This window comes from Dufourea novaeangliae, unplaced genomic scaffold (genome assembly GCF_001272555.1).
Source record: "Dufourea novaeangliae isolate 0120121106 unplaced genomic scaffold, ASM127255v1 scaffold248, whole genome shotgun sequence".
Lineage (NCBI taxonomy): Eukaryota > Metazoa > Arthropoda > Insecta > Hymenoptera > Halictidae > Dufourea > Dufourea novaeangliae.
The window spans coordinates 1,061,652-1,087,388 of NW_015374156.1; the positions used below are offsets into that span (position 1 = coordinate 1,061,652).

The following is a 25,737-nucleotide window of genomic DNA, read 5'->3' on the forward strand; positions in this document are numbered from 1 at the left end:
TCTGGCTACCCTTTTGTTCTGATTAAAAGTGCACAGTGTGTCGGGGCTTTGCTGGCTACGGTAAAAGATTTTTATGCAGTCTTTGACTATACCTGGTATGGTACTGGTATTGTGCGCAGGTTGATGTCAAGTTGATACGTGTCAAAAGGGCACGGGGAGTATACACGGTAGGACCTTTTCGTTTAGAGGAACACCGTTGGACTTGTATTATTTTGTGCATTCGCGTGTAACAGGTCGACGGTTATGGAATCTGACATGAAAGTAGAACATGTGATAATATTCAACGTGTATTTTTTTCATGATTAATATTATTATAGCTACAGTAAATTAATTTTTGGTTTTTCAGAAGGAATAACATGAGCTACTACTTTAGTTCATTCGACGTCGTTTTTGTAAGTGTGTAATGTATTCCTCATTTCCTGAGAATGTTGAGAAAATATATTATTGCTGTGTGATACTTGCAGTTGATTTTTCCACATTCAATACGCAACAAATGTATCTAATCGCGAAACAGCACTTATTCTTAGCATTGTTTGTTTTACATGATTTTTTAAAATTTTTCATCGAATATATTCTGTCACTTGATATAGCAAACCAATGCGATGTAAATATTCTTTGAATCGATACAATCGTTAATTTATTTACTATAATTAATGGGGTCAAGTCTTTATCGAACAATCACGTTACTAGATAGTTGTAGTTTGAATAGTTTCATGTATACTTAAATTCAGTGATTAATCGTTAACGTGAGAGTCTAAATTGTGATTTGTGTAATGTATAAAGATCCAAAATTATGAAAAAAATTCCTCGTAAGGATATCAATATGTCCAATATTGGAAGCTTGGATGACGTTCGAGTTGATGCAGTTACCGTCTACGAGAAATAACTACTTCGATCGACTATTATATTAAACGAAGTATTAAGTAAAGCTGATAAGGTTTTAATAAGATTCCTTGCTGCATAAAATATTATAAACTGGAAGTGATCTTCATCGCCCCGCCGAGTTGTCCTTTAATGAAACGAGCTTAAAGGTGCAAGTACTCTGAAAACTGTCCCCTGAAATTTTACTCGAAAATTTCAAAATACTGTTACAGCCTTATCGTGCTATTATTACCAAATGTAGCAGAAAGCCAATCCAATTTTTCAGTTTTCGATGTTAGCCGTGAATATGTACTTATATTTCAATGTATTTGTTTTTCAGTCAGTATTACTTCATTACTTTGTATCCATGTACATTTTGTTTGTTTTGTCAATATTTTGCTTCTAGGTATGTTACTAACAAGTTATCATCGGTAAAAGTCTAAAAGGAAGTACGTGAATTATGTATTTTAAATGAAGAAATAAAGTTATTGTTGTAAATTTATCTGTGGAGAACTTTTCAGTAATACTAAAAAATATTTAAGCAGTTAAAAATACTAAAGCAGTCTTATGTGTTACGAATCAAAGTACTTGCAAATATGTAACTGACGTAATAAAATGATGATTATTAATTACAAGGCTATGAAGATGTGAAAGGAATTATGTCTTCCTTGTATGGAACGAATAGTGTAGTCGTGCGAATAATTAATAATTCACAAGCTGACTGCGAATCTTATGAATTTGTACTAAATATATTTTGTACTCCTTTTATTAAAACACGTGCACACAGTACAGTAAAAATGTTTTTTCGATTTCCATTTCTTTAAATCACGAACTCGTTACGAATTATCTGCAGTTTGTATGACGTTTCGATTTTTAAAACATTGTAAAATAATTTAACGGTTTTTGACGTATTTTCTTTTGAAAATAATCTTCGCGAGATATCGCAAGTTTTTCGTCGAAAAATACGAACGAAACTTTCACGCGAAATACATGACACGTTATCAAACATACAGCGATCAAAAGAACCGTGCATTGCGCGATCGATGATCGATTGACAGTATGGAAAAGTTTCATACACGCTGCACAATCCATTAACACTTTCAAAAGAAAAAAAAAACACAAAACTTTCATACACGTTATGGTATCCGTGATCGATCGGTAATACCGAAAACGATAAAGAATGCATGAAAGAGACGTTATGGCAAACGTTGGAGCAAAATGAGACAAAATGTTTAGCGACACGCGATCAAGTATCGCGTACGAAGGGTTTCACTCTTAATACGAAGCACGGATCCGGAGTGGACAACAGCGTTTCCACGGCTGCGAACGCGACCAAAGTGGATTAAAGTTGAACTCGGCTTGAACTCTGATCAGTGTTTCGATCAACTTTCATGTATAGTGCAAAATAGTGAAATATCGGATTGAGGTAAAAAAAGAAAAGAATACGATCGATCGATAGAGTTCGCCAGAGTGCGGATGCCCATGAAAGCATATTCATCCAGAATTTTCTAAATCTTATATGTCATAAGAATATTAAATCGTATAAAAACAGAAGTTACATTTCACTTTAAAAAAAAATCAAATAACTAGCTTCGAATAAACAATTGAATCCGATCTAACGCTACCAACAAGAAGTTTCCCTACGTCCCAGAAAAAGGATGTAGTCTTCTGGCAAATGAAAAAACAGAAACGCAGAAGAGATGAGAAAATAAAAGTAACAAAATCGATCTATTCCGTTTCTTCCACCACTGATTCAATTAATTCCGCAGAGGACGAACAGGATAGATGATAAATTTCCGCGAGGCTTTCGAATTAAGTGTAAATCAACGATAACGAGGTGAGGATAGCATTCTTTCAACAGTAACGGTCAACCCCCACGCCGCCAGCCCCACCCCCCCTCCCCGCGGGCCGGATGAAAATCCAATTTCAAGTTTCGGCTTGAAATTAGCTCGGTTTTACCACCACGTCCACATGTTAATAGAAACATGTTCACCGATATGCGAAACGAACCAATCCCCGGGTTACTTGTCCTTCCTGCGGTTCCTCCTTTCGCCCGCGGAAACGGCGATCGTTTCATTTAAATTGCTTACATTCCCACGGGACTTGTTATTAAGCTATTAACTTTTAATTGTCTCCGCGGCGACTGAACACTTTCAAGCTCGACCTATCGTTTGTGTTTCACGACAACGCAGACTGTCCGATCCTGGAGCATTCGAACTACTATCGGAACTCGCGGCCCTGTCCGACGATTGTTCTACCTCATTAAAAGCGCAATTGAAAGTGGATGTACAGTAATATTTCGATGAGTGCGACGAATTTGGATCCGTTTCAAATGCATTCGTGGCAAGGCGAAAAAGTTTCAGCCCTTCATGAATTTGTTTTTTGCACGATGCCGAGCTTCTGCTTGGTTTCTATTTACTCTGTTTTGATCGTTTCCAGAAGAGGAACCCGGCAGTGGTGGGAATATCGCCGCTGTTCATTGGCATATTATTGCATATTATTGGCAGGTCCGGAGCTTGGGGTCTTGCATCGTGGTAGAATGATACGTAAAATCATTAGGCACAGGATACTGTTCGAAATCAAGCTGACAGTCAAACAATTTTCTGTCGTGTTTGTTATACATGCGGAATTTGTAACTGTGATTACTAGGTCGAGGTTGTTTGTGCACCATCGTGAATCCTATGTCGTAGTTAGGAAGCAATTTATAGAACGTGGAACTAAATACAACTTTATGTTATTTATTAACCTTCTACGAAATTAAAAGTAAATTGAAGATATTATTGACCTTTCATAACTTTTCTACCATATTAAATTCTTCATCTACAGGGTGAGTTATTTAAACGGATGTTTATCTTCTTAATTTTGAGGTTCAAAAGTCTTTCAGCATCAATGCAGATTTACTCGGTCTTTAAACGATTTGTCGACCCTTTTAACATTTCTTTCTAATTCGTTGACGTGCCTATATACACGTTTTTGATATTTTCTCCGAAATTTTTTAACATGCAATCCGTATAAGCATAAGATGCTAGAAATCACGCTTGCACAATACTACCTATACCGAAACTGAGTACCACTTTGCAATACTGGTAATAAAATATCTCCCAAATTGACGATTTTAAAAAACAAATTTGACCTTCTTATATCTTCCGCGCATACCCTAAATAAGCTACTCCCATAAAATTATTTCCTCCTCCAAACCATTCAACTTTAGCTAAGGTATTTTTCAGTATCATCAACGCTTTCGAAAATACTCGCACGGATCGATTTAAATAATAACCGATTAAATGACTCAGCCTATATATTCAACCGATATAAAATCTACAGTCTTGTGATCACAAAACCGAGTCCTAGTTTCCTCACTACTACATAATATATTTTTTCTGTATACAAGTACATATTTACATAAGATACAAAAAAATACTATTTTCGTGGAGTAATGAAAAAATCTGTATTTTTCTTTCCTCCACTTCAATTATCATCCAAAGAATATATTTAATATAGGATGCGAATGGTATATCTATAAATCAGCCTCGAAACAGATCACATTGATGAAAGAACTTCGACGAAAAATCGCTCTTCTAGGAGAAGACGTTGTTTTAGCGGAAAAGGAAAAGACCGCGTGTACTGTACGGTCGAAAGTACATTATTCGCAGACAGAGCGTAAAACGAAAACGACGAACGACAGAAAGGGGATTCGACATATCATCGGCGAAAACCCGTCGAACAAAAAACAGATTGTATATCAAGATACGTGGCTCGTTATTGCGACCTGTTCTCTTTTTTGGCGTGATAACGCTTCGCCGGGGATACGCTTTTTCGTCGTGTCCCGTTGCTCGGTCAACAGGCGTGGAGATCGATCGATTCCAAGTAATAATTGTAAATTTATTCGTCGAGACATGGACGCCCAAAACGATTAAAGTTCAAAACTGAATTTTTACGGGGTCAGTCGATACGTGAAGTCTTGCAATTAACGAGAGCCATTTTCGATTATCAACAGGTCCCATGCAACATTTAGGTTTACTCGCCGATGTATCATCTGAATGCATCTTGGACCACAATTCCTCAGGCCAAATTTTCGAAGGCTGTTATAAGCTTTCGGAAACGATACACAGCTGCCAAATTTTTGTGTATGTAACCATTTCCTACAATTACAGTTTTTGCAATTTCACCACAGCAAGTCAGTTCAAACTAAATACATGATGTTTCTGGTACGTTTAAGAAAGAGTCGATTGCCCACTCAAAAGTGAATCAAAATGACAGAATAGAATTTTTTCGTACAAATATTGATTTTCTAGAAAATTGAATGCGTTTTGTGTACAAATCATAGTTCGTGTATTTGCTTATAATCTTCTTCTTCTACTTCCAATAGAATGGTCTTACCAATTTTCTGCCAATAAAATTATGTTCCAGTTATTCGTGTCTATAAAGTTATTAGGAAATACAACCGTGACAACACATTAACAGAAGTCGGAGTGACCAGTAATGGACAGATAAGTAACACAAATGGTAACATAAGTGCATCTGACTAGTTTTCAAATCCGACTGTTTCAAAAAGTATATTGCCCACAAAATTTCTACTTACTTTTGCAACTATAATGTCTTTCTTCAGGATGGTACTAGTACTCTTTGGATACAGTAAGACACTTTTTGTAAGCTTAAATGCAATCTGTTATATGTGGTTTTTTTAGGGTGTATAAAGTCGTTTCAAACGGTTTCAGAATGATACGGGGAACTAGTCCGTGGAGAAATCGTAGCAAACGCGCAACATCTGTTAAGCATGTGGTTACGGCGACCTTAACCGAAACCGCAAGTGAGACCATATGGAGTTTCTTTAGCCAAACGCACGTCTTACATGTGAACATCGGTTTCTGTCGTTATGTCTATGAATGTATCATTTCTAGACAGCGGATGTTGATGAAAATTTTCAGCTTTAGGCGCCAGTACATGAAAACCGAAATTGTACAGCACTTTCTTTCCTATATGTAGTTAGTATAAGTATTACTATGGACTAAGGCGTTTTTATGTCAACAACAATACACAAATAAACAGTGTTAAATTTTACGACAATATTTATCATGTTGCGTTTTACAAGTAGGGAACGGTACATACGTATCCATAAAAAACCCACAGTCTAATAATTTCTTTCGTAATACCAGGTATACTAATAAGGTATAGGTACTGTAGTACAATTTAAATACAGAATAGCTGTCCGGTTTCTTGTTCAGTCAAAATAACGTTGAATGTTGAAAGCAAATAACATACTATAAATGTATCATAAATATTTGAGTTGTTTCCGATAAAACAGGATTTTATACAAACTAATCGCTTGTATACCTAATACAACAGAGATTGATGCACTGTGGAAAATAAATTACAAAAGTATTATTTATGAAATGTTTAATCTGTTTAATCTAGAGTTTGTCTGATATTTCGGTTTAACTCTTATGAAGACACTATAACCGTGTCTACATAAAGAATTTCATACGAACAGAGAATAATGTGCATACTCTATATTAGCTTTATGAAGTAGTTGTAACAAAAATATGTGTATGATTGAAATGTTAAGGGTCAGTGTTTAAACAGTGAAATGAGAATTAGAGTGTTCAAAGAAGTATTATAACCAAAACAATTGGTTTTCATAAAAACTTCACGGTTTTAACCACATATATTAAATTCGGATTAAGAAGGTTATTCTTTGAAAATTAGGTATCAACATTGCTAATTCGTCTTAGTCTATTCTAAATTGAAATTCTGCAAAAACATACGTCTGCAAGTATCCAAGAATAAGCAAACATTTCTTCGTTTCGAGACCGCGATATTCGTTCGTTGTTATTTCAAAACGTCGAGAGACGGATTTCAAGATTCTGTTTCATTCAGTTATAAAAAGGCAACATCGTTCCACCCACGTACACGCTGTCGTGAGTTAAAAGGAATTATTGATTTCCGACGTTGCGTTTCAGTATTTGTTTACGTAATGTCAACCGTGCCAGTGAAAGGTTATCAATATTATAAACAGGGGAAGGAAATATTGCCTATTTTTCGCTGTTACGCGAAATCCATGAACGCGCATAAGCATCGGCGCTGGCTGCCAATATTTCAAGGGAACGGTTTGCGCCCGTGTATGTACGCTTTAAAACAGAGCCGTTGAAAGTAAAAAAATAAAAACCGAACGTAGGTTTCTCCAGATTAAAACAAACACTACCGGACCGCTTTATATCTCCTGGGCTAAAGCGTCGAGAGTGCAGCGGGAGTATATACGTTTAACTTTTAAGCCTTTCGCGTGCGTTTTTTACCCTAAACGGGGGCGTTAAAAGCATTTGCGGCTACCCTTAATCCCGGCTAAATACGACCCGCAACGATGAAAGAGAATGGCTACAGATTGAGATTCTTTAAATCAGCAAAAACTTCCAATTCATGCGGGTAACGATGCTTTTTTGTCCGAGTAAATAATAAAATTATTGTAGATACGCGCTGCACACGAAAAGAATTTGCACACTAGGGTCTTATCATTAATACGTTGAACGGAAGGAAGAATATGCAACGTGAACAATATGTTACTTCGATAATGTAATTATGGAACTGAGAGATTAGATTGATAAAACATAATATTTATATATTTTCTATAACTGGGTGTGTGCAAATACGTTTTTTTAGCTACTAGTTTGTTGCTCAATCGTAAGGCAACTAGACAGTGGGTGTTTGTGCAAATTCATGTTGCTTTACACTGGAACAGATCAATTAAAATTTCACGAATGAAATGAAAATTGGTTTCTTATATCGAAAGTTTTTCTATGTTAAAAATAATATTGAAGCTTTCTTGAATCACAAAAAACTTCTCTGCTTTATCGTGTTAGGCAGATTCATAGTCTGCTACGAACGCAAACTACACAGATGCATAAATAAAAGTCTGTATTTTGAGACGTCCTCTAGTTTAGCAATTTTATATCGGTTATTTCTATTTCTGATGTTCGGTTTATGCTTTGAAACTGTACAGAAACGTAGAATCTCTGAATAATATCCTATTTGCCGTCGAGAAAATGCCTCCCATTTTGAATTCTGACGGATCCAAGAATATTTTCCGTCGTTGTCGAGAAAATACTTTTCAGCTTTATTCCGAGATTTATCCCAATTTTTCTCGTAGCGTAAACTCGTCAGCCATGAATCGTCGTTCTTCAATCATTCACGTCGAATCCATTCAACTTTCTACGTCATTTTTCAAGACGTACACTCATGGAATATACAGGGTGTTTCTTATCATATAGGACCTACTTCACGGTGAACGAATTTAACGGAAACAATGAAACAAGTTCATATGAATATTTGCGGTGTTCGACTTTGCACCCGAGTAACAGTCATTTTCGTACTTAAAGTATCAAAAAGGTTACTCAAAAAATGCTTCCATGAATTGGTGAAACATTTCAACCTCGATCTTCTTTGACGAAATCTCAAATAACTCGGGGAACATATATTTTGAAATATTTTACTTTGATATAGGGAATTGATGTATGTACAACAAAGCGCAATTGAGAACATTGCAGCAAGAGGGGTGCAACTCCATTTTTGACAGTTTTTTAGTTATGACGTGTAATATTCGTAAAAAAAATCTACATCGTTTGGTGCACGTTTCATGCAAGTCTGACAACAAATGATTGATTTATTACAATTTTTGGACCGGCACTCGTTACTGTTTTGTGGAATACGAATACAGATCCAGATTTGCATCCATCTTGCATTAAATAAAAAACAATCCCATCGTACTAAAAGTACTGCTGATTAATTCGAATGTATTAAACAGGTATCCAGAAATAATTTTCAAATTATTGATTTGAATACAGAGAAAAAGAGATTCAAGATTACTCAATATTGCATCTTTTAATACAATTGCTTATTACAAATATTACTTTGTTGTGTCAAAAAAATATTAACATACTGTTTCCATGTTTAATTAATAAAGCAACAATAAATCAAGAAATTGTGTCCTTTATTGTGCAGTGTTAACAAAAGCCGGTCGTTTTCCGTGCACTTTGATGCAAGTCGGGTGCAGTTTCAGATTTGGAAAATTCACCAAAAATAGACATGGAAACTTATCAAGTCAATAATTACTGCTTATTGTGTGAAAACATATTTTTTACAATTAGTATTCTTTTTTTAAATTTAAGTCAAAACAATGATGTATAAACGATTTTTTCTAATTTACTTGCAGTTGGTAAAAATGGAGCTGCACCTCTTTTGCTGCAAAGTCCGCAATTGCAGAATGTTTCACCGTTATGTTCATGGAAGAAGTGAGTCTACGTATAAACAAAATTGTATACATTATTCAACATTAATGTACATTATTTCCCGTAATTTCTCGCTTAATTAACTGAATATTAATTTTTAGAATCCAATACATTATGAATCATAAATTATGATATTAAGGGCCAGATACTTTAATCTTCCGCCCAATTAATTCGCGTCTAAAGAATATAACATTATAATAGAATCAAAGTGAGCGAAATTTCCTCGCTGCCTTTATAATATTCGTTAATTGAAGGCCGATTTGCGTATTGCCATTAATTTCCGCCTGGTGTAATTGGGCGAATTTAATGCAGAGGCGCATAAACTGATTATTGGTGACAATTATGAAGTGGTGAACAATTACGGGAACAGATCGGAATTATGCCGCGTGAAATTCCATAGCTGGTCGACGTATTCGTACCTTTTCATTTTTATGCGGCTAGATTTTATGCTGTTCGCGTGCTAGCTTATGTTCGCTGATAGCATATAGTAGAGATGGCAAGATATAACCAGAACTGGCCAAGACGTGTCCTCTTTGATCTATCAATTAGCACTGTTATGCAAAAACTTCGACCTGTCGGCTATTACTGTCAACTTTAAGAGGGTCCAATATTCTTCGTTAATTGCATTTATGAAATCTGATTCTTTATTAATATGTTTAATGTCTTTTTTTCTACATGTCATCTCGTGAATATCTTGTAGTTTTCAGCTTCTCCCAGAACGCCTGGTTTATTAAATACTAACAATAAGTATCAATACTTAATGGTACTAACGATGGGTAACGTTATCTCACAGACTAACGATACAGAAACAGAAGTGTATTATTACACTTCGGATCAAATAATCCAGACAAAAGTAAATTATCTTAACTCTGATTCAAAAAATTTCTTAATCGTTAAAGTAAATTTGTGTTTGATCTCGGTTGTCGACTGACAGATTATAAAGAACAGAAACAAGCACCTATCCCGGCATATTCTTTATCAACATGATTTCTATAGATAAGCTACTTAAGTACTCAATGAACACTTAACACTAACACTAGTACCTCCTAGACAGACACTTCATTTAAGGAAGGAAGTATTGTGTTATCAAAAAGGGACAAATGTTGAATGTTATCGATACAAGCATCAATGTGAATGCACACAAGCAGATTAGAAAAGTCAAAACGACAGGATCAGTCTCATCTAATCAGAGAATGAAAGAATTGATCTCCTCTTATTACTAATCCAGGGTATACAAAGATAAGAAGTACCATGAGGTTTCAGAGACTTCATCGATGGTGACTATCACCGTTGTTTTTTTTTTAGAAAATCCGGGTCCCCTACACCAGGCGGAAAATCCAATGGAAAAACATATCTGAGACGGTCGTTCGCTCTTATAAGTCTTCCGAGAGGCATTTACCTTTCGACAAATATAATCGTTTCATATATCTGCGCGTCACATTCAAAATGTCTTTGTGCCCCCTGGTCGCGTCGGCTCCGTCGAAAAGCTGGGTTAGAAGGAGCAAGGTTTGCTTGTGGCGGTGATAAATTATGAACTCGTCCAATATCTTTCCTCTTTCCGACTTAGTAGCTTTTGAAATATACCCTCCGTTACGTATTTCTTCCCCCGGCTGGCTTGTGTATGTACAGGGCGTTTCACTTAACTGGACTGCCTGGAGTGTCTCCATCGCTCTTGCCAAAGAATGTCCGGGTTCACATATCATCGTTTCTTTTTCAAAATACAATGCTTCTAGTGTATTATTACCTTTCTTAATAAACCATGCACTATTTTGTAAATAAGATGTCAATATAATTTAAATTGGATATACGGTACAGGTACTATAATTGAAGGTAATACATTTGAATGTTGGGAAGCAATGATGAATATTATTAAAGGATAACTTGTGTTTGTGGAAAAGAAATATTACATATACAAGAAAATATTTGATTACTCACTAATACACGGTATATTCGTTGGTGTGAATTAAACTATAGTCAATTATTTCCATTTGAATTCCTCGATTTCATATGCATATGTCCGTTCTAATAAAAATCTATGCATGAGGCTTCCGGTCTAATAATCTTCTGTGGCGCTATTTAGATCGCATCAGGTTGCGTTTTCGACGATCCAATGTTGAAAACGTAGAAGTTCATACGCTAATGACTAACAACCTTCTATTTAAATCTTAAACCCTCTCAATATTCGCATAGTAACCTTTAATTAGCATTTATCTAACTGTGTGGTAGAGTTTAACACCTTGACTGCCACAGTGAAAAAGGCCGTATGTGGCCAGGCACACTTTATTTTGTTTTTTAACTCAGAAATCGTCGTAAGTATATGCGTTTAATTAATAGAGGTCGTTGGTTTTGTTTTAGATTATACTACAATATTAATTCTACGCAAAGATTTTGTAACGGTACTTAAATAATCCAGCATCTTTCCAAGGTACCTGTCACCCATATTTAGCCGACGTGGCAGTCAAAGTGTTAAATGATTGAAAGCACAAGAGTAATACTGAAAAAAAAGGTTACAGGGGTCTTCATTCAAGAACAATGTTAGAAATCCTAATTCGAAACTTGAAATGGATATTTCACTATGACTCTACACGCGTTAAAGTTCAATGAAAGAGAAAAAGGAATTAAATATGTGACCCACAGTGATGTCAGTTTTGCAAACAATTCCAAAACATTATTCTACATCTGACTGTTATGTAGTATTTAAGGGTGGAATCTTCACATTTCGAATATTTGTTTAAACAACTGGCCGTGAAATTAATCTCAATCGCGAAACTGAAAGCTAAATCTGTTCCTTTAGAAAATGCATGAATGCAATGATTCAAGAGTACATAAGCAATAAAGAAAAGTAAATCTAGATTGACATCTGAAATCCATAATAGATCATTCCATCACACCCTGTACCTCACTATCTCCTTAGAATCACAGCTTTTAAAATCGAGGATTACCTTGAATTACGCTAAAAGTAGGAGACTTTTTACATACGACAATCTTTTTTTTTTTTTCGGTGTCAACAACGTTCTATTCAGGAACGTTTTTCGCGATACGACACACAATGGAGATACTTCGAGTGGTCGCGTTAAGTGAAACACCTTGTACATACAGGCACACATACCGACGAATACATCGCAAGAGCGTTGGCTTTCGCGTCCCGGAAAAATAACCGGAGGAGCATGGAACTCGGGCTTTCGTCGCGTTTCGAAGGACGCGGTGTTTGCATTAGCTTGTTCGCCGCGATGCACATCCGTTCCGGGTTGTTTGGCTGAACGCGTATGTTTAGTTGCTTTGTGGCGTCAGGAGTCTTCGTGAACAGCGACGCAGCCAGGGAAAAATGGAGCACGCGGCTTTCTTACCCCGCCCTCGTCTGACGCTGTAAAGTGCTAACCGAGAACTGGATGCACACAGCTACGCTGATTGCAACACGGAATTTTCAAGTGTTCACGGATCCTTCAGTGAATTACAATGCTGTTTTCCACAGGTATCCTGGAGGTCTCGATTAATTCCGCTCCAGGGTGATAATTCTAACGTTACCAAAGCGCTCTTAAAGCTACTGTATTTTCAGAGATATGGCGAAACAAAATTTGCAACAGATTCTGTGCTCCTTCTAAGAAGTATCGTTTTTGAACCGGCGGGGGTGCAGACGTTTTTGATGATCTAGTAGATGGAGGTATATGTGTTCCAGATAGAGATCTGGTCATCTTTCTTTAGATGTTCAGTGATTTCGCGATGAATGCAACACAAGCACCGGCGTCATCCCTACCACAGGGGGGGGGGGGGGTCCACCCCTGGAACCAATCAAAGCAGAGTAAACAGAAGCTGAGCAGAGACTCGGCTTCGGGCAAAAAACAAATTTATCAGGGGCTGAAAACCTTTCCTCCTTGTCATCAATGCTCCGAAGCAGACCCGAGTTCGTCGCTCTCGTGGAGAAATTACTGTATTTTGGAATAAATTTCGCTTCTAATGAAACGTTTTAATGAACAAGAAGGTTATGTAGAGAAACTGAAAGACTAAATGTTAGTTTCGCTCTTAAGTCATTGTTGAGTAAGAACTCCTAATGTCCATGATGTGTTATAAAACGTTTGAAGTAACACCAATGAGAAATACGGGAAGAAGATTATTATTAGCACGAAAGTCACCATGTAATTAGTTTTTTCATAGTGATTATCTACCTTGTAACTCTTACTCCTGTTTTCTCTTGTTTTGCGCTTACATTTGGGAAAGGTACACTGAAATATCTATGATTAACACTTGTGATGACAACCTAGTTCTCAAGATTCTACTATCATTTATGGTCCCGAATAGGAATCCAGGGCACGATAAACAGAATTAGGAACTAAATTGAATTGTCAGAAACATTCCTTTCCTGTCATGTTACATCAAATTCTGCGTAAAATTGTATCCACAAGGAAGTTTATTCTAAATTTCACGAATGAAGTACATTTCTACGATCGCCAGAATCTTTAAACCCTTTATACTGTTATAAATTCTGTTATAGGGTTTAATGGTACTGGAGTCCACATATTTTCGTTCCCATAGCCACTTTTAGAAACTAAAATGCAATTTCATAGTTTCATTAAAGTTAAACTCGTTAAACGTCGTTCGCTTTCGAAAAATTCATGTCGTTCTATTGATAGAAGCTCATCGGTTAATAATTTTCTGTAATACTTTTAAACTCATCTCGTTCCGTGCAGGAACCATTTCATTTATAATAACGTTGCGCAAACCCGGTCACGTAGACTTTTAACCAACGTAAAAAGCGTCCGTTCGCGCCTTTTATTACAGCTATTATTCATAATGCCGCCTCTTTAATTACTGTGCTCTTTTTTTCAGCCGCACATTCGAAAAAAGAAGGTACCATAATCTCTACCTCCGATTTAAGAAACGCAGCCTGTTCTGCATAATGCCTGCAAAATGACGGATGTTCTTTTTCCGTCTCTATATTATTTTCTTACGGCGACTTTTGTGATATTTTCGCGACTGTAAAGGGCAGAGACTAATAACTCACCGTGGCTTTGAGTAAATTTTTAAAACGGTAATTCTCTTCATGCCTCCCCGTTCCTCTTGAATAATTGAGGAACGAATAGAAAGTGCGACAAAGTCGTTGGAAGTGTTGGAAGTAAGAAGGGACGTTCACCTTACCTGGAAAAAAAGAGAAAACGATGTTTTCATGGAAGATTAATAGAAATGAGGATTTTCAATTTGTAATGAACTATAATTATGGGATAAAAATAGACTCGATAAATTCTTCTGTAAAGTAACAAAAACCATTTTTATCCAGGAAACGAGAGAAAGAAAGCTCTAGAGTATCTTTAGAAATATGTTTCTTACCAACACTCACTCACTGAGTTCTCTGTTACCAATAAAATTTTACTCCTGTTACCTGTAAAACTTTAAGGTAAAAGGTAAAAAGGAGATTTCAGATACACGAGGGTGTTCGAAATTTAATTATGAGCTTTGAAATTTCAATCCTGCAAACACTCTTCATAAAGTAGTAAGTTACTACTCGATATGTATTGACAGTTATGAAGCTAATTACAGTGGACTCTTGATGTAGTGCAGCTTGCTGTATTGCCACGCGGGTCACTTCCCCTCCATACGTACTTTCACGCACACAAATTCCCTTTCCCACCACGTTGTATACGCCGTCGTTAACAGCACAATCCAGCTCTTTCGCAAGAGCTGGGGTCGGGAGCTACAACGGCAGAACTTAGCATGGATGGGTCTCTCGATATGTCGCCACTTTTGAGAATTTTACTTTCCTCCACCCCGATCGCGGCAATATATCAAGAGTCCGTTGTAGTAGTTTTCCAAGCAAAACAGTGTTCAAATACATGAATCCATAATTTCAAGGTTTGTTCACAAATTTTTTGGCCGCTTTTAAAACGCAATTTACATATTCTCAAACGAACTTTCATATTTCTGTCATGCGCAACTTAAAACGCGATCGATAGTCGATTCGATCGACTACATTCGCCTATTACAGCAAGCGCATTTTATTACTTCCGGAATAGAATCCTTCGAATCGATTTAATACCGACGAATTTTCCCCCAAAAAAGGAAGGGATCGTCCTCGATACAAACGTGGCATTTTCCACGCCATTGGAACCGCGAGCAAACCGATAGGTGAAATCGTCCTCTGCGCATTCTTATCTGGAAAGTTTCTCGCGTAGCTCGACAATTTACCGCGGGCCAGATACGATTCGTTTGGATAGGGGTACACATAACCGGCTATAAAAAAGTCCGTATGAGCTCTAATCTCGGGACATCAGCGAACCGGAAACTTTCAACGGGTTCCCGTTGCTGGGACGTCCGGCGAATCGGTTGTAAAAGTCCACGTCATTAAAATTTCATTGGCTCGGGCAAATTAATCCGTTCTTTTATTTTTTTTTTAGACGCGGTAAGTGTTACTCCGCCGATTCCCCAGTTGTATCGAACACACCGCGGTGCCCATAAATACGGGTGTTTCGATTTATCCGCAAATAGATTTCTCCAGGCGGATTAAAGCCGGCCTTTTTCCCCCGGCTAGGGTCGAACGCGCGTTGACGTTCGGTTTGCTTTTTATTAGTTACACCGGTAGCGCGGTGTAATATTTTGAAATGGAAGTGAACACGGGCGGATTTCATGAACCTAACCCAGACGTACTCTAACTACGATATTTAATCGATATATTGGAGATAGGGCAGAGATAGATTTGTTGCATCACAGAAGGCGTGCATCATAGAACAACGCGTCAAGCGTTTTTCGTTTGGTAGAGTGGAATTTGAGTATGAGTAAAATGACGAAAGGAGAAAAAAACTGCAAGCATACATTACCACCCATAAATATTAGGACACCTAGTCTGTATGAAGAAAATCTGATGTTTCGTAAAAAGGATATACCCGGTCAACATTTATTACTTCATAGTGGTGCAAGCGTTATCCATTGAGAAGAAGAAAAATAGAATCAGCGAAGTCTATGAAACTCTACCTAGGTACTAGATGGGTTGAATACATGGGGATAGAAGCTTCTACTAAATATACTAACGATTTTGAGGGTAAAATTTACTCGAAATTACATTAGCTTATTCTATTTAGTAGCCTGCTTGGAAATATAGAAAACTATAATCTAAATACCATCAACAGTAAAGAATAAACTCCGAGAAAAATATATTCAGTTTTATCCACGCAGCAGGTGAATCACACAATATGACGTGCAATAAATTGGACTTCCAATTTTAAAGCCCCTGAAATCCAAACGTTTGACCGTCTCTAGATATTCAACTACGGCGGTCCACCGTAGGAACGAGCAAAAATCTAAAGAAAGAGACGAGAACCGGTACGATAACGTGAAAATGTTGGCCAACGAAGATTGAACACCATCAGCATTCACGGGGCTCCGTGAAAAAACTTTCATTTGCAGTTACTTTTCCCCGGCAACGAATTTCTTCGCGGAGACTGGAGCCCCATTTCCGGTTCGAGGGCGAGGTTCGCCTCTTCGGAAAAGTCCCGATGGAAGGTGAGACCCGCCTAACCAAGACGGTGGTCGTGTGCTCGATCATTTCGATTACCTATCACTGAATTATGGGAAACCGAACTTCAGCCGACTAGTTTCCGAACTAATTAACATACGGATACGTACACATCGTCAGGTTCCGTTTGCGCTACTCATCGAAGTAATAATTGGTAGGTCAGGACCGACGGATTCCTTTACCCGATTCGAATCACGTGTATGTACGATCTGCTAATAACGTACGTAATTTGTGGGATCTGTTAAATAACGATGCGATTGAATTCCGTCGGAGCTTGACGTGTTAGGTGTAGGTACTAATAAATAATCCAACATTCCTTTAATTACTTGCCAATGTAGTAGAAACTAACACGTGTATTCACATTTTGACGATAGAAATGAGCAACATTTGAAAAGAACGATGTGGGAGGTTGGAAAATAACCATGAATATTCTACCGAGAAATAATGGGTCACTAATTTGTGCAGCGAACAAACAGTTAACAAGGAAATTGGACAAATATAGAAAACCCATTTATAGTTCATTGCTTAGTTTAAGTTCATTTGCTACATTTCTTGATAATCTTGACAGTTTGGGAGAAGTTATTATTTTTGAATTTTTTATTACAGGTTCCATTCCTATTGCTACTTTCTTGCTTTCTTGTTATATTTATTTATCACTCAGCCATATTATATTTCATATGCTTGTACTTATTTATTTGAATTTTTACTACATCGGGTATTACAGAAACGTTTATTGCGCCATTCAAAAGAATGAAAAACGTAAACGAATAACATAAGAAAAATAAAATGCTGGAGTGAACATTTATATCTCTTTTTCCGTTCCTATCTTAAAACGGTTGTTTATTTTATAACGGAAACTCGAATAGCAAATTTCATGACATCAAAGTATAGTTTGATATGGCCGTTAAACATTTTTCATTAGCAATTTCCTAATTAAAAAGTTACCCCTGAATAAAAATTTCATTCTAATTAATGGATTTTCAAACTATAACCCTTCCATCGAAGAATATACTATTATGTAACAAATTTAAAATATTTGTTGTATGTAAATACGCCCTTAATGAAATATAGTGGATTAATTGTTGATACACTTAATAGTAAAGACAAATTCTATACTTTAGGAGTTTAATGCTTTTGGTGTAAAAAGAGTATTGCTTTATGTTCGTATATTCTTTACGGAACTCGCTAATCAGTTTATAGGGTCGAACACGCAATTATCTCTTCTCTAAATTATGAAATGTTTAATGTGTGTTTGAAGTGTAATGGCGGTCTCATAGGAAACAAGGGTCCGGCTTATGTTGGCTGAATTTACGACCATTCTCCAGGAACCCTAATGTGCGGGTCACCAGTATTTACGTGAAGGTAATACGGCCCGTAATCTATTTAGAATTTAAAATGAAAGTGTTATATTAACAAGTGCTTCAGTACATTACAATATTTTCGTAATTAACACAAATATCTACAGTATTATTATTACTTTCTTTACGATCTCTAGTGATTATTAATTTTGTTGATATTATTAATGAACAACACAAGGATTATTATGCATTACTGTTACATGTATGAATAATAAATAATGAGTAGGTATATTAACTGGGTTAAAATAATATAAAAATGAATTACAATTTAATTGCTATTTAAAATACCCAATATTTAATAGTATATGCGGTGTTATTATTATTAATGCTATTAGGTACCAGTCTACATTTGACTGAATATTTTTGATAAGACTGTACGGAGTAACAGGATGCAATTTCTATGTTAAAGTTGTTAACATACATACTATGTTTCCATGATATAATCAAACTTTGAAATGATATGTCTGAAGATGCAGGAACGCTACGGGTGGATGGTTCTAAATCAACTAGAAACGCAACATTTCACCAACAGTTTATACAACTAATTTTTAAACCAGTTCTCCGTTGCTACTAATTTAGTATGAAACTTAAGATACTTATAGTATAATTCTGCTTGATTTTGATATGCTCGTGAAGTCAAATACACTATACCATTTAGCTCTTCTTAGGAAGAACTGCTCAAGTACGCAAAGTCCAACATTAATTACGTTTTACACTGCTATTTAAATAATTAGAAAGCTAATAATCTTTCGTTTTTATTGGACAAGTTTAATGTACAGAGTAAAATATGGAAGAAATATAAAAATAAACGACGATATTTTTAATCATAATATAATGTGATAATATTACACACTGTTTTATATTCAATCCACGCAAAAACCGTAGAAGTAAAACCTAATATACAACACATATTAATTCGTCACCGTGTAAAAGCGAAAATATTAAAAGGACAGAATATAATACCACTCTGAAAAATATTTTTTTATCATATTCCAGCTTCCTGTTGCATTAAACAATAAATCTTTGTTATTACGCGTCTGTCATAATTCCTTCTACATAAAATAAAACCAAAAAGGTGAAGATAAACAACCGAACATTTTTCCGTGCCACTGATTAAACATCAGAGTATACTCCCGGGTCCGCAATCCCATCAAACTGCATAAACAAATAACCGAACGATTAAATAACGAAACTACAGTTCGTCTAAACAGATATGCCGCGTAACTAACAGCAATCGATGCTCACAGTCGCTTTGGCGACGTCCATGGAGCCTCAAAATCCACAGGCTCGCATTGGTCTTAACGTTAAAACCAGCGGTCACCATGGAACCGCATCATGAATTTTAACAGTCCCCCTTCTGTACAGCGGCTGCCGCGGCCGCCGCCACCGCCGACTGCATAAAGTTTCGCGTGTGCCCGAGAGAAAGAAGAAAAAAGTGGAGCAGCCGGAGATACCCAGAATTATGTGTAAATTTATGTAAATTAATGGATTATTCTAGTTTCGTTAAACCTCTGAATTCACCCCCGGCTTCCTTCCTTTCTATTTTCCGGCGTTTATGGAACTCTCCCGGCGAAAAAGAGGTACGCCGCCGCGCGCCGCGACAAATGCCGGAATAACGATGGCGTCAGGGTAAGTGTGCGAGCAACGATATAATATCCCGACAAGTTATGCGTCTGTTCGACTACTTTTCCCGAAAATATCGTATCTACGATTGTTGAACCGGTTCAATAAGCAATTGAACCAATTTTCGGCACTTCTTGACCCGGCTGGTGTATTCGGTTCAACTTAGAGAACGGTGCAAAGAGCCAGTAGGTGATGGTCCATATGCAGATATCAATAAAAAGTGCAGATGGAAATTTTATCATCAGAAGCACAGTTTTTAAGAAAATTGATCTTGAACATTTATCCGAAACCTGTATTTGTGTTGGAATGAAGTAGGAATGAAATGGAACGAACAAACATGTTAGCCAAGTCGTATTTAACTATAAACGTATACTTCGGATGATACATTTTTTTCAACACTTTTAATTCATTTATGCATAAGGACGCGTCTCCTACCCGCTTATAGTTCAGCCATATCGTATTACTGAGATATCCAGATAAAATCGATATATTAGGATCCAAATGTGAATGTTTCATTATATTACAGCGTTATTTGGCACTCGGTTAATAAGAATCCAATAAAATTCGATCAGAAAGTCTCGGAGACATTTCAATTACCGATAATCTCTATTAAAACCCTTTAAAATTAGACTGAATTTTCATTTTAAATCAGTTCTACATGTCTAATGATCAATCTTTCTGTCTAGAATAAGAGGTAAGAAGAGTAGGTATCAATAAAGTATTCTGAGAGAACGAATATAGTATGCAGACAGAGTTTTACATAGTTCTATTCCTTATACGTTTAACACTTGCATTGCCTCAATGGAAAACAAATTGAACATTCGTTAGACTGTAAACCACATAACATTCACCTATAAGATATATTTTCGAAGTTTCATATAATGCTAGTCTCATATTTCCTTTCTTAACGCATCACATGCACCGTAAACCACAATAGAGATAGAATTGCTTCATGATATTTCATCTCGTTGAACGTTTGCGTAAGTCGTTTGCCTTTATTCTATTTCAGAGCTACTTCTGTGTCTATCGTTTCTAGTACCTATCTATTTTCCTTCCTACCTCCCACTAAAACTTTAACTGCCACGTTACCCAGATATAAGCGACATAGTACATATTTAGTTACGAACTAGAATAAAATATCTAAAATTTATAGTAGAACACCAAGTAATCCAAATATGATTTAAGCCTATGGAATTCAGGACGATTGAAAGAGTAAATATCGCGATAAATCTATGCTTAAGAGCTGCAGTTACAGTCTGACAGTTAACATGTTAAACAAACGTAATCATATTTATGAACAATACAATATTTGATTGATTGTCCCCAGAATAAATATCTAAATCCATCCAAAGATGAAAGTGACTTCCATTTTTGTTCCCGTTTCTTCGTTTATGTGCTCTGAATGTTCAGGTTTGCGTAAATATCCGCATCGCAGCGATAACTGTTCCCTCGCACTATGGTAAACTTGAATGGTGTACAATCATCTTTGTTTTATGCGGTGGCAAACAAAGGTGAACACGTTCCATTCGTTGTTTTGCTACTAGACAATGCGCCGTCTCACAATGCAACCACTGCTGGACAATTCTTGCGCAAGAAAGGAGTCGCAGCGCTGCACTAGTGACACCCTCCCTCTTCCTGTCCATTCGAATTTGACTCTGACGGACTATTTTGTTTGTCAGGTTTAAATAAAAATTTGCGAGGTGGAAGTCTGTGTGCGTATTCGAGATTCAACACCGCTCAGAAACGATCTTCTCGTGATTTTAGTGACAAACCACCATGCAGTTATTGCAGGTTGAGGGAAATTGCTGTCATTAACCCATTAAGGAACAACGTTGTATCAATGGTACATTTCATTTGCTATTTTTTCTGAGTTCATTTATATTATTGCATCCTGTTTTTCTAACATTGCGGTTGTAGAAATGAATTGCAGAGATTTGATTAATAATTTTATCATCACTTAGGTCTGTAGTTTTGTAAAAAATAAAAAATATTATATTCCAAAATTTCACTGCTTAGTCCTCAATCGGTTTATGCCAGTAACTGTATAATTTACATAGTAATACAGAACGGACGGGTATGCTTATTTAAAAGAATACTGAAGTGTTTAAACGTTGTGAATACAAGAAAAGATAAAGTTAACGATGATGGAAATTATATTGCAGAGACAATTTATCTTGTCATGTATTGTTCTGGAAATTTTGATAAAAGGTTTTTATTTGCCTAAAATCGAACTATGTACATAGTATTAAATTAGCAGTATGACTTATTTAATTTTTCATAATTTAAATTCCTTCTACTTCGATACTACTTCTCCGCCTACAATTTCTAGTCTTCCCACTACCACTACCATTTTCCTTCCTACCCTTCCATTAAACAGAAGTAACCCCTTTTAAGAACAATTAATATTCATTGAATCTAATCGCCCCTGGAATCAACATTTACGACGTCATCTAAGTGGTACCAGGTATACAACGCCCCTATGTATTTTAATAGGAATACATGTTCTTGAATACGTACCTATACTACCGCCATAAGTATTTGCCCATCCCCATGTATTTCATTTTGTTCACAAATAGGTATATCAAATGTTTGAAACGATACAATTTTTGTTAGAAAGACCATGAAACAAATAAAATTCACGATCCCCAAGAATTTACAAAGTCCAATGTACGATGAAACGAAGGAACAATTTTTTCAACGATAAAAGGAATATTTGTGAGCGGTAGTGAACATCCACAATAGGTATTTCCGACCACAAGCGTTTATAAATAAAAATTATACCTTTCCAATCAAAAGTTTCCGACTCAACTGTAATTTTAACATATCTCTTTAAAAATATACGTATAATACGAATGTATTTTTGATATAACCCATATTGGGGACACAGTGCTTCTTCTTTGATGGTATTAAATATTTTCCCGTATGGAAATAATCTGTACTGCTAACAAATGCGCGCGTGACAAAAGTTATGACAACGACATGGTGAAATTATTATTTAGCCAAAAACTTTTAACAGTCACTGTATATGGACTTAAAGAAATGAAGCCTGCCCTTTAAGTTCTCTATTTAACAATATTACGAATCATTCCATTACTGGTACAATCAATAGAGGTAACATGTTAGAAATTCATTAGTAAAATATTATAAACGTGCTAACAGAATACAAATACGACATAGATAAAGTTTAAAATATTTAAACCAGCGAAACTGCTAACGATTCGAGTGGTCTCAGTCGCTGTTCTACGTACAACTGAAGCGGTTAGTAGTGCGAGGGTTAATAGGACAGTGGTCGATAAGGTCCGAATCATCCAGCAATAATTTACTAGAACCTCTTACACCGAATCATTAACACCCTGTTCATTCGATTAAATTCCAATCTTACACGCAATGTATCGGCCCTATCTCCGTTTCGAAGACGTCGCACAATAATCGTGCGACAGTCGGCGAGACGGGGGTAACGTTTGCGTAATTAGGCCCATTAGCGGGTACTTGCCCGTCGAATTTCGGCGTGAGAAAGTGAAACCGCGACCAACTCGTGTCTCCTCTCCACGCGTTTTAAGTGGCTTAAATGAATCAACTAATAGGCCGGATTAGACGATAACGCGGCCGACAAGGTCCATTGTACCAAGATATATTGTGTCAATGTCGAATAACGTGGGGGGAAGTCGCATTCATATTTTATTGTAACTAATGGCCGCCGTAAGGTTCCGTTAGGGCGACCCAGTTCGCCCTACTAAATGGAACGTCATTGCATATTCAGAAGGTGAAGGATCTGCTTAAATCTTCCCTGAGTGACGGGAAAAAATAACAAGTCCACCTTCGAGGCGTCTTGCTGTCTGTGAGAGTGTACGGAGAAAAAGAATGGAGACTCGGGTTTCTCGATTTGTGATGTTTCATATTTCAGTGAGAAATGGTGTACCACATTTCGTATGGTGTTAAGAAATTATTCACGTTTCCTGAACAACGGTCGAATCGGTTGTACTACTAGAGAATTTTGATTAACTGAATTTTATTGTATAAAATGTGCTTATCAGAGAAAAGTAAGATGAAATTAGGGAAGAATACTAAGTTATTTGGAGCAGTTGTTGCTTTTCAAACAGTTCTTAAATACATAACACGGAATAAACTAATTAATCTTCTGTTCAAACTATACATTTGAATGAATATAATAATACGTACATTCAAGTGTGTTCTGGATCAGTGCTTTCTGGTCTGATTCTTAAATATCAGTATGATGCTCCTGAACTTAAAGATTCAGATATTTTGACAACTATATTCTAGTGCTTTTTCTTAAAGATACTTTTATCGTTTTAAAAGATCTTGGATGTGTAGGAAGCTGCATGGTTACAATACGAGAAGGCTTTATATAAGATATAGCCATAATGAATCCTCTATGTTTGCCATAAGGTTGTAATTAAATTTCAATTCAGAATACTTGTCCGATCTTTTGTTTAATCAAAATGGCATAGACTGAAAACAAACAAATATTATTAACGTAGCGTAAGTGTTTGAGTTCGTTCGAGACAAGTACAGAATTTACCAAAAAATAGTTAATTACTTACTAATACACCTAATAGAATATATTAAATAAGACAACAATATGTATTATATCAGTAATCTAATCGAACATTGATTATTATTTTACGTTTATAATTTATATTTTAAATGATTTTATTCCAGTATGTAACAAAATAGACAATCCTAAGTATTCACTGACAATATAGTTTAAAATTTTCATCCAATAACCAGTAAAGTCGCATCTAAAGGAAAAGTAAATTATCATCCCTAGCAGTCATATACTCCAAACGAATCCCAGTAATGTAACAACTAACAATTATTTAAAAAATCTATAAAAACAAGTTGGTTAATCAATCACTATTTCACACCTTACTGCCATGACTTCTGCTTATCAGTGTGCCTTCTAAAATATTTAACTTCCAATCCATAAACAAAGTTTCACAGGCATCAATTCTTTACATTCAGAGGAAACATTTCGCACTTAAAAACTGGCGAGTTAAATCACATTGAATGTCTACTTACTCGCCATTTCCAGGGAAACGAAACTAACACACACAGAAGAAAGGAGAGAAAGAAAGAAAGAAAGACAAGGTATCCCGGAGGCTAATGAAGAACAACTACAGAAGACGTTTCCGGAAAGCCGCTCAATGGCGCTGAAAACCATCGAGGCTTTGAGCAGCGGTCAAAGATTTCTCTAATAATGGCACGTACAACAAATTACTGGCTCGATTCCATGATCGCGGGCTATATGTGGTTCGCACGTACAAAATTCCACGCGGAACTGCGAAAGATCGATGCCGTAATACTTTAGCGGGGTAAGCTTCGAATTTCTGGTACATCTTGCGCGCGGCTAAGCACGCGTGATTTGTGCGATTTTAAAATGGATACCCCGAACCCGGCGAAATTTTGCCACCGATAAAGCCACAAATTCCGGGGCCACACGGAAAGGTGTAGCCCATGCGACTGAAGCCGACAGCTTTTCATTTTCGTTTTCGCCGCGGCCTGGCCGAGTCACGGGGCTTGCAAAATATGTCTGGCATTCGGTGAATTTATTAAGACCCGCAAATTAATGGTTCGTCTGAAACTTGATATTATGCAAATTGATTTTTCGTACGGTATCTGATGTGTACAGTGACGGCACCAGGGAAGTCCGGATGAATTTTGGAAGAAACGTAAATGGAGACTGAATACCTATAATACATTAACTTCGGTGGAATATTGCTTAGGAAAATATTGGGCCATTTCATAATGGCGTTATTCATAATGATGACCTGAACTTTGCAGAAATCTAATTCAAGCTAGATTTTCTTCTTCTATTCAATGTTCTGTTGTAGTTACATTTGTAAGTATGTATGTAGTTTCGTTTCTTCGAGGAATTGGAACAATAGCGGAATTGTTTTATGGTTAGAGAAATTTTCTTTTATGTTGTAGCTTATGTTGTTTTGTTGTCGTAATGTCGAATATTTAGTTCAGTGTATAATTGCGTGGTTGACGGTTATTTACACGTTGCATTTGTCACTAATTGTAGGACCATTTTTCAAAAGTGGATGAAAATAGATGATGTTTATTAAGAAGATAAAGAATTAATCTTAAGTAT

At 36.4% G+C, this 25,737-nt stretch overlaps 1 protein-coding gene across 1 annotated transcript in view; it reads right to left on the reverse strand.

The window, feature by feature from the left end:
• Nucleotides 1-25,737, reverse strand: part of LOC107191994 — a 403,989-nt gene that overhangs the window by 333,230 nt on the left and 45,022 nt on the right. The gene's annotated exons all lie outside the window — the stretch shown is intronic.